Below are 10,773 nucleotides of genomic sequence, written 5' to 3' on the forward strand. Positions count from 1 at the left end.
CCATCTCACGTCTTTGATAATTTTGATAAAAGACAATGTGGGGTAGTGAGTAGCCTCTGCCAGGTGTTACAGATATTACAAAGGTGAAAAGACAGACAGGTCCCTGCAGGGGGACAGCCAGCCTGGCTTACAAAGGCGCCTACTGCTTTTCTCTGCCATGTTTTCCCACTGCATTTCCTGAGAATTCCCAGGGTATAGCTTCCAGGCCATTAAGGCTGCCCTACAAATGTGCCCCACTCTTCTGCATCTCAGTCGGCCCCACACGTTTTAGCCCCCCATGGCTTCTCCCTGGTATCATTTAGACTGTACCTTCCTTCGGAGGAACTGTCTTAAGCTTCGTACACCATGGCCTGCCTGATACACAGCAAGACCTCAGCAGGTGTTTGTGGAATAATAAAAAAAAAAAATGTTAGCAGCTCCTGAATAGAGAGGTGAATATGCATAAGGACATCAAAGTTCACATGGGAGAAGATCCGGATGAGCTCTGCAAAAACATCCAGATTGAGGCTCTGTGAGAAGGATTACAGGGACTTTCTATTTTCTTCTTTACAGTTTTCTGCATTTTCTACATGAAATACATGTGACTATAATAAGATTAAAATATTTAAGTTATGAACAATAAGTGATATGTTAAAATAATCAAATCATAAAAGGCAAGTAAAAACGATTGTGTAAATGCCGTTATTCTCAACTTGGAATAGGTTAAAATAACTGAATTAAATAACAAAGAGATGGACAGATTTCTTTAAAATGTAAAACTTCACGTCAAAACAATATAAGCCCCAAATCTAAGTCCGGGTATGGCAGAGCTGCAGGCTTCACGCAGATACCAGCAGAAGCAAGGATCCCACTGCCCCAAGGCTAGTGTGGAATATCTGGAAATGGTGTCAAAAAACTAAGATTTTAATGCAATCTTAAGTGATTTTAAACAAATGCCTTAAGCAAAAATCAAACTTGATAGGGAAAATATGCACATTTTAAAGACAGAATAACAATGCCTTGAGAAGCCATGTTGAGAGTCTGAGCCAAAGAGAAAATTTAGGAGTATTGATTTGGATATCTTGTTCATCTCGGATTTTTTTTTTATTGCTTTTAATTTCCTTAAACAACTGCATTAAAATATCATTTATCTTGATTACTGAGCTTTCCTGTGCCCCCTTAAATTGTGCCCCCGAGGCGAGTAAATGCCTGTTTTCTCACCCCAGCCCTGCTGCGCTACGACCTTTTGAAAGCCTGCCTGAGGGAGGACACGCTGTGTTAAAGACGGGACACTGGGGGGGAACAGCCTGACCAAGGAGGGCAGCCGGCGGGGCCGTCCCCCGGCGGCCGCTGGGCCCAAACCAGGGGGCGCACCGCCCAGCTTTTTCCTCCAGGGGTTTTGCACAGTCGCACTGCCCAGACAAGGGTCGGGGGTCGCAGACTGCAAAGCAGGGAAAGCTTCCAGGCGCGTCGCTGCGAGCCAAGCCCGCCTCCCTGAGCTCGCCTCCCGCCCGCGCGCGGCCAGTGCAGAGTCCTGGCCGTCGACCCGGTTCTTGCTTTCGCGCCCTCAGACCGAGCCAATCACCGCTCCGCCCCTGTTCGAGCCGACCAATGGGAGCGCCCCAGAGGGCAGTAGGCGGGCCACTGACGGCCGTTACCCGACAGGCCCCGCGGCAGCACGCGGAGCGCCCCTGGCCCTGAGGCGGCGGCCGGGACCAGACGCCTCATGTGTGGCAGCCGCGGCAGCGACACGGTTCTGAGGTGCGACGGGCGTGGACGCGGGCAGTCGGGGCGGCGGCTGCGGTCAGGCGAGGGCAGAGGCCGGGGGCGTGAGGAGACGCGGCAGCGAAGTCTAGTTGTGGCGGGTGCCAGCTAAGGGCCCGTAGGCACCGAGGGCCGCGGGGGTGGAGGAGGCCTTCGAGGGCCCCTCCGGCGGGTCCTGCAGAGGGAGGCGGGCGAGGTCGCGGGGTCCGGGGGCGCCGCCGTGGTCCGCAGGTTTTGTGCGTTCGTCTGGTACCTTTCCATTCCATTTCGGGCGGGCCCCCCAGCCTCGCCTCGCGGGCGCCGAGGTGGACTTGCGCCCCTAAAGCTCATTAGAGCTGAGTTGCAGCACCTGACTTATTTCTCCGGGGAAAGGTGGAAATTCACTCGTGTGTTGTGACAGTGGCACCTCCACGGCGGGCGGGCACGGGGTACGGCCGCACCCGAGACTCGGTGCGAAGCGAAAAATGGACAATGGACGTTAGTTAACTGCCCAGAAGTGCAGGATGGACGGCAGAAGTGTGGGAGGTTTTCCAAGCTGACAGTGGTTCCTGGGGCTAGTGTGAAGGGCCAGGAAGGTTCCCCTGAAAAACGGATATTGGGGGTGAGATCTGAAGGTTGAGCAGGAATGACAGGTGGTTGGGGCGCCGGGGTGTGGAGGCAGAGAACGCGCGTGGCCCAACCTGTTTGAGGAGGTGCAACGGCCAGTGTATGTGGGACCCACAAAGAGCCAAGGTTAATGCAGAGCCCAGGCCCTTGGAGGGTCGTGCAGACCATACTACGATTTTTATCATTGTCCAAACAGTGACAACCTGTTGCTGAGTTTTAAGCAATAGGGTCAGCTGATCAGATTTGCATTTTGGAAGGGTTATTCTGGCCGGGTAGGAGCTTATTGCCGTGATCCATATAAGAGTTAGTGGCCTCTTGACTAAGATGTGTCGGGTTAAAACTGACAAGACCTGGTAGAGATGAGGGAGGTGTCGAGGGAGAGCAATTTCTGGTTTTGTTCTGGGATTGAAAACGCAGGAGGAAATAGTTTGGTAAATGAGAACTGGGAGTGCAGAATAAAAAGGGGTATATGCTTAGGAGTGGGAATTAATGGATCCCATGATCATTCTGTGTGTGTTTGTGTGTGTCTTTCTCCCCCCTGAGGAACTGCCAGGTTGTTTTCCAAAATGGCAGTACCATTTTACATCCCCCTCACCCTGCAATATATGAGGGTTCCAGTTCTCCATTTCCTTGCCGATACTTACTTTTTTTTTTTAATAGCCATCCTAGTGGGTGTAAGGTGGTATCTCATTGTGGTTTTGATTTGCATTTCCCTACTAAATGGTGGTGTATTGAACACCTTTTCATATGTTTATTGGCCATTTGTATATCTTCTTTGGAGAAATGTTTATTCGGGTACTTTGCTCATTTTAAAAATTGGGTTGTTTGTCTTTTTGTTGGAGTTGTAAGGGTTATTTATATATTCTGGGTGATAGACCCTTATCAGATGTATAATTTGCAAGTATTTTTTTATACTAAAATATTCCCCTTTGTCAAAGTTCTTGACCTTGGGTGTCTGTTCATATTTAAGAATGAAGCTTGCAAAACGTTGAATGTAGTAGATTTGAATGCAGAATCAGATGTGAATGAGAATCCAGCTTCTAAAGAATTAAGAGATTTGCAAAATGTGTATGTTCTTCTTGCTAATTTTTTTGAAATTACACATTTTTTTAAATTTTAACTCGTACTTATATTAAGTAATGGGTTTATTGTTCATGAATAAATTAAAAATATTTAAAAATTTTTTTTACTTTTATTATGATAGGTGTTACAAATGCTCCTTGGGGTTCTTACTCAATACTTTTTAAGAATGTGAAGAGTTCCTGAGTCCAAAAAGTAAAAAAACCATTTATCTATTCTAATGCTAATTATTCTGTTAAGCTGGCTTTCTTTGCAACTATTCTTTGTTTTAAATATTTACCTGCATTCCTAGAGTAGGATCTTTACTGACTTAAATAAAATTCCTTAAGTCAGGGGTTGCAAACTTGGGGGTTTTAAATGTAGTGTAGAAGTCCATAAATCCTTTGAATTATATGTGTACATATGTACATTTTCTCAGGAAAGTGAGTGTGTGACTTTTATCAGTTCTTCAACAGGTCCATAATCCCAAAAGTTAACAACTGCTAGCCAGTCTATGGCAGTAAAAATAATAAAGGGCTGTTAAGCTCGATGTTGGGCCAAATTTTTTCAGTTACTAGCCAAAAAGAATTTCTGAAACATTAATTTGAAGGTTGAATACTTCCAATTCAGATGATTCCTGAACTTCACGTCTGTATCTCTATGTCAAATTGTTATAGGCACTTAGAACTTAGTATGTATAAAAATGAACTCATCATCTCCATTGCTCCCCACCCCAAATCAAAATAATATAAAAAACAGAAAAGTATTCTTCCTTGTAGTATCCTAGTTCAGTGAGCGTACTGTCAACAATAACGAGGTCACTTTTGTAAATAAATCTGGTTATCCTGTCTCCTCTTCTTAGCCTTCTCTTACATTGGGGCTATCCCATATTTGTCCTCTTAACTTGAGATGCTCTGTTCTTTTCCTTGCTCCTTAGTCTAGCTAGCCCTTATGTGACCTTCATGATTTAGCACAGATAGGTCATTTTCTTTTAAGCTTTCCCTTACCTTTATCAATGCAAGCATGCTATATTATTGCTTAATAATAGCTTGATATTATTTAATCGTCTGAAATCCAAAATAGGTATAAGTTATATTTCTCTTACTCGGTTAGCATTTTAGTTTTTAATTGCTTTGTAAATACAACTCTCAGTTTTAAGAACTCCAGATGTGTTTTGTGTGTGTGACATTATATCCTTTATATTAAATTCAGTACTATTGATATAGCAGTCAGTATTATAGCTAACTCCTGCTCGCTCTTTCTGATATCAGATTAAAGGAAACTGTCTCACAAAGGCCTTCCCTAGTCTTTAGACTAGATTAGGTCTTTTTATATTTCCCATAACACTAATTTCTTTTTTTATATTTGTGTTTCCCAAATCTTCAGATTATAGAAATTTCCTATTATTTCTGGGCTCCAAATTAGGCTGTGGAATCTATATTCTTAAGGAGTGCCCTAAGTGATTCTTACATCAGGCAAGTTTAAAAAAAGGTACTCTACATAAGATTAATGTGCTCTCTCCCCATCCTCCCGTGCAACTTTTGGAAATTGCTTATTTTTGTATGCTTATCATTCTTCACTGGGGCAGGGACTCCATGTCCTTAGCATATGACTTAGTAAACAGGGGTTCGATCATTATTGAATAACATATTAAAGAATGATTCTCTAGAGAAGGGTATTTATTCCTGAAACTAGAATGTAATTTCTTGATAATAGGGTAGTTATGTGGTTAACATTATTAGAAACTGCCAGTTTTACAAAATAAATGGCTTTAACATTTTATATTCACTTTAGCAATGTATGAGCTCCAGTTTGTGCAACTCATCCTCACCAGTATTTGGTGTTATCAGGGTTTTTTCCCCATTCTAGTGACTGAAGTGGTATCTTGGTGGTTTAAATTTGCATTTCTCTGATGACGAATGATGAACACTTGTTCATACACTTAAGAGTAATTATAAGCTTTGTATTATGTATGTGTGAAGTAAAACTCCAAGTACTTTGTCCCTTTTATTAGATGGTCTTTTTTTTTTTAAGATTTTATTTGTGCAAGTTCTTTACATAATCTGTGAAGGAAAAGCTGGGCTGGGCTAACAAGATGACTCACAAGTCTAAGAATGTGAAAGAAAAGCTGGGCTGGGCTAACAAGGTAACTCACAAATCTAAGTATCGGAATACTGATCTGAGTTCTGCTGGATTAACTCATAAATCTAAGTTAATTAGTGTTGGTTTGCTGTTCATTTTTTTTTTGCTAGTCAGCTGGATTTTCAAAGAGATATATCTGGCTTTGGAGTGTTGGTTTGCTGCCTCCCTGCCTCCACTTTTGTGATGATAATGCTGCTAAAGCTGTTCCATGCCTATTGGCTGAATACCCCAAGCTTGTACTTTACCCTATAAAACCTCATGCGCACGTCTTGGAGGTGCTCAGAGCTTCGGAGCAGAAGCCCCTCTGAGCCCACCGGCATAATATATCTGAGTACTCCAACCGTCCAAGTGGTGCTTGTTTCTTGGCTGGCCTGTCGTTTCCGTAACAAATCTAGGTAAAAGTCCCCTGTTGGAAATATAAATTGTGACTATTTTCTCCCAGTCTTTGGCTTGTCTTTTCACTTTTTAGCGGTGTCTTTTGATGAGCAGAAATTTAATATTTTTGCTTAAGTTCAAATTAACAATTTTTTATTAACACCTTCAGTGTTCTAAGAAATCTTTGCCTGCCCTAAAGATATGAATATGTTCTTTTATCTTTTTTTTGAGGAACTTTATAGGTTTGGTTTTCACATTCAGAAATATGATCCAATTCACTTTTGTTATTGTGTGTGATGTGAGGTAGGGATCCTGGTATTTTTCCCCTTATGGAAATCTAGTTGTGCCAGCACCATTTATTGAATAGGCCTTAGACCTTCCTTTACACATTGACTTGAATTAATACCCTTCTTAAAAATCAAGTGGTTCTCTTTCTTGGCTCTCATAATCTGTTCTTTAACCTGTTAGTCTTAACATTCTATACTACCAATACTGTATCTTTGTAAGTCTTGAAATATATGTCATCCAAATTTCTTCTAGATTGTTTTGGCTATTCCAGGTTCATTGCACTTCCATATAAGTTTGCAGTCAGCTTGTCAACTGCTACCAAAAAAATCGGTCTGCAATTCTGAGTGAAATTGTGTTGAATCTGCAGCTCAGTTTGTAGAGAACAGATCTTAACAATATAGATTCTCTTGATCCAGCAGTGTAATATATCTCTCTATTTGTTCATTACATTTAACCATCAAGTATTTCATGTTTTTCTAATGCTCTTGTAAGTAGTACTGTTTTTGAATTTTCATTTTCTAATTGTTTGTTGCTGGAATATAGAAATATACTCATTTTATATATTGACTTTGTACTCTTCAGCCTTGCTAAATTTACCTGTTAGTTCTGGTAGTTTCTTTATATATCCCTTTGGTTTTTCTCTTTGCATTATCATATGGTCTCTTTTTTCCCAATCTGTATGCTTTTATTTCTTTATTACTGTCTAGGAACCTCTAGTACATCAAATATAAGTGGTGAGGGAATAAATGTGTTGTTTTTGACAGAATTATTTAAGTTTTCATCATCAAGTTTGATGTTAACTTTAGGGTTAATTTGGGTTTTTTGTATGTAGACACATGTTATTAGATTGAGAAAGTTTCTTACTGTTTCTGGTTTGCTGAGAGCTTTTACCATGAATTGGTTCTGAGTTTTAATAAATGTTATCAAATTTTTTTCTGCATCTATTGAAATGATCATGTGATTTTTCTCCTTTGTTCTCTTACTGTGGTGAATAACATTGATTTTTCAAATGTTAAACCAAACTTGCATTCCTGGGAAAAACTCCATTTGATCAGGATGCGTTATCCTTTTTATATGTTGCTGGATTTACTTTGCCAAAAATTACTTTGGGACATATGAGTCTGTGTACATGAGAAGTATTGGTATTTTTTTCCTTGGAATTTCCTCAGAGTTTGGTGTCAAGGTTATACTGGATCTGTAAAACATATTGGGAAATCTTCCCTCACCCGTACTTCTCTAGAGGACTTTGCTTAAGATTGAGTTCCGACTTTATTTCTACTTTAATTGTTTGATTGACTTCACCACTGAAACCATCTACATCTGGAATTTTCTTTGAGGAAAAAAATTTAATTACAGATTTAATTTTTTTTAAGATATGGGACTATTCAGATTGTTTATTTTTGCTTACATCCAGATTGCATTTTCATGGAAGTATGTTCAAGTTGTAGGGTTTATCAGATAGTGTTTTTCATTATACCCCTCATTATTTTAATACTTGTAGATTCTGTAGTGATGTCCCCTTTATCATGCATGATATTAGTAATTTGTGTTTTCTCATTTTCTGAGATAAATTTTGTGAAGGGTTTATAAATTTTATTAATCTCTTTAAAAACTTTTGATGTGTTTTTAACCAAGTCATCTATTTTTGTATTATTTATCTCCTTTATTATTTCTATCCTAACTTGGGTTTAATTTGTTCTAATTTTTTTAGTTTCTTAAGGTAGGTAATTAATTTTAAACCATCTTTTCTAATACAAGCACTTAACACAATACCGTGCTCTGTAAGCAATATTTTAGCTGTATCTCACAAACTTTCATATGTTGTATTTTCATAATCATTTAGTTCACATTATTTTCTAATTTCCATTGCTGATATATTCTTTTCTCTATGAATTGTTTACAGGTGTGTGATTTAATTTCCAGATATTTGGAAGGTTATGATCCTTTTTGTTATTCTTAACTGTACTGTAGTCAGAAAACCTACTCTCAAGCATACTGAGATTTCTGACCATGATGAAGTAACAGAGATTGGATTTATTGTGTTGCTATAAAACAACTTGAAAGCTGGGCCATGTGTGTGAAACAACTGCTTTCAGACACTGGATAATGGGCAGTACAGGACTGTAATTTCTGAAAGAAAGGAATCCTACAAGATGAGCCCTATGATAGCCTGGCTTCCTGAACAGAAGCACATTGCAGACCATGGAGCAAGATGCTTGGGATTCTAAGCAAAGCAGCAGGCATCTCTCCAAGGGCCAGAGATGTTGGATGTCCTAGTTCAAGCAAATCTACCCTTATTCCAACTTTTTGTTCCATTCAGGCCCTCAGCCTACTGGATGATGCCCACTGGCATTGGTGAAGGTGATCTTCTCTACTCAGTTTACCAATTCAAATTCTGATCTCTTCCAGGAACATTTTCACAGACATACCCAAAAATAATGTTTTACCTGCTATCTGGGTATCCTTTAGCCTAGTCAAGTTGACACGTTAAATTAAAAATTGCAAGTTCACCCCTTGTCAACTTGGTACCCATACACATTTCCTTAAACCGTGCTTCATTTCCACGTAAAGACAATTACAGGATCATAATTTCACCTAACATCATACAACGATCATGTGTACAACTGAAAATGTACTAATCCTGTTCTCCTAGATGAGGAGGTAAAATCTTGAGTCATGTTTACTCTTAAATACTGTTATGTAAAATTGATGATGCTTAAATACTAATATAGTCAGCAATCTTATTGTTACATAAGAAAGGAAAGGAAACAAAAGTATCTGTTTAACAGATGTCTGTATGCCAAATATATTCATAACAAAATAAGGAGAAAATACTCATTACAATTGCAGTCCTCATTTCAGTAACTGGTCACGTAGTTGTACCTTCTTCTACTACCTGTTGTGTGTTCTCTTTACCTAGAAGATGATCCAGATCTTCATTCCTGAAGGGTCTGGGCCATTAGTGGTCCTGACTAGATAAAGTTGTTTAAGTTTTCCATTGACCATAATCACAAGGCATGGTGACACTAAGATTCCCTAAGGAATCTCCTGTATTCGGGAGGAATTCTTCCTTACCTCCATTATGAAGCAGTAGTCCAATTTCCCCTTGGTTGTCAGGATCAGTCACCCTGGCCAGCATTGTAACTCCCTTCTTTACCTGTTGATTCAGAGGTGTGAGGAGCCCAAAGTGTCCAGAAGGCAGTGTGAACGTTTGGTTCAATGAAGTCACGTCTCGTGGTGGAAGCATTCTTCTCTCCAGGCCAGCAGAGCATAATATAATGAAAACAGGAAATAGAAATTTTGCTAGTAGATTACTAGGGGTAATACTGAGTGGTGCCCCTCCCTTTTCCACCCCCTTGATTCCTGGACCTGTGTATCCTGGCTATCAGAGGAGCAGCACAATATGTTGGATGCTGATTTAGAGCATATGCAGCCTTCTGGAGAACCTTATTACCCCAGCACTGCAAGGTATTGTCACCTAGCTGGCACTGAAACTGACCCTTCAAAGGGCCATCCACTGTTCTGTCAAGCCAGTTGCCTCAGGATAGTGGGGAACATGGTAGGACCAATGAATTCCTTGAGCACAGGCTCATTGCCCCACTTCTTTTTGCTGTGAAGTGAGTTCCTTCATCAGAAGCAGTACTGTGTGGAATACCACAGCAGTGGAATAAGCATTCTGTAAGTCCGTGGATAGTGGTTTTGGCAGAAGCATTGTGTACAGGAAAGGCAAATCTGTTTCCAGAGTAAGTACCTATTCCAGTAAGGACAAAACACTGCCTTTCCATGATGAAAACAGTCCAATGTAATTAACCTGCCAACAGGTAGCTGGCTGATCACCCTGGGGAAGGTGTCATACTGGGGACTCAATGTTGGTCTCTGCTGCTGGCAATTTGCCAGACTGGACTTGGTGAGTGGAAGTCCATGCTACCAAGTGCATGCATAATCTCCATCCTTGCCACCGAGGCTCCTTTGTTCATGAGCCCACTGGGTGTTGACAGGGTAGCTGGGGAAAGAGACTGGCATCAACAAAGTGGATTATCCTATCCACTTGATTATTAAAATCTTCCTCTGCTGAGGACGCTCTTTGATAAACGTTTACATGGGACACAAATATTTTCATGTCTTTTGCCCATTCAGAGAAGTCTCTCCACTTACCCAAATTTCTTTGTCACCAGTTTTCCAATCATGCTCTTACTAAGCTCCTGACCATCCAGCCAAACCACTGGCCACAGCCCATGCATTGGTATATAATTGCACATCTAGCCATTTCTTCTTCCAGGCAGAGTGAACAACCAGGTGAACTGCCCAAAGTTCTGCCCACTGAAGAATTTCCCTTCCCCAGTGTCCTTCAGGGATGTCCTTGAGGGGCTGGTGGTGCTGCGGCCGTTCACTTATAGGTACTGTCTGTGTGTCACACAGAGCCCTCTGTAAGCCAAGCTCGAGTTATTGCCTTTTCTGGCCGTGACTATTTTTATGATTCAAACTAGTTTTGTTCACTTGACCTAGAACTTTTCTGCTTATACAAATGAAATAAGAGTTTTGTAGGCTTGATAGGAATTG

The sequence above is a fragment of the Camelus dromedarius genome, chromosome 4 (genome assembly GCF_036321535.1).
Source record: "Camelus dromedarius isolate mCamDro1 chromosome 4, mCamDro1.pat, whole genome shotgun sequence".
Lineage (NCBI taxonomy): Eukaryota > Metazoa > Chordata > Mammalia > Artiodactyla > Camelidae > Camelus > Camelus dromedarius.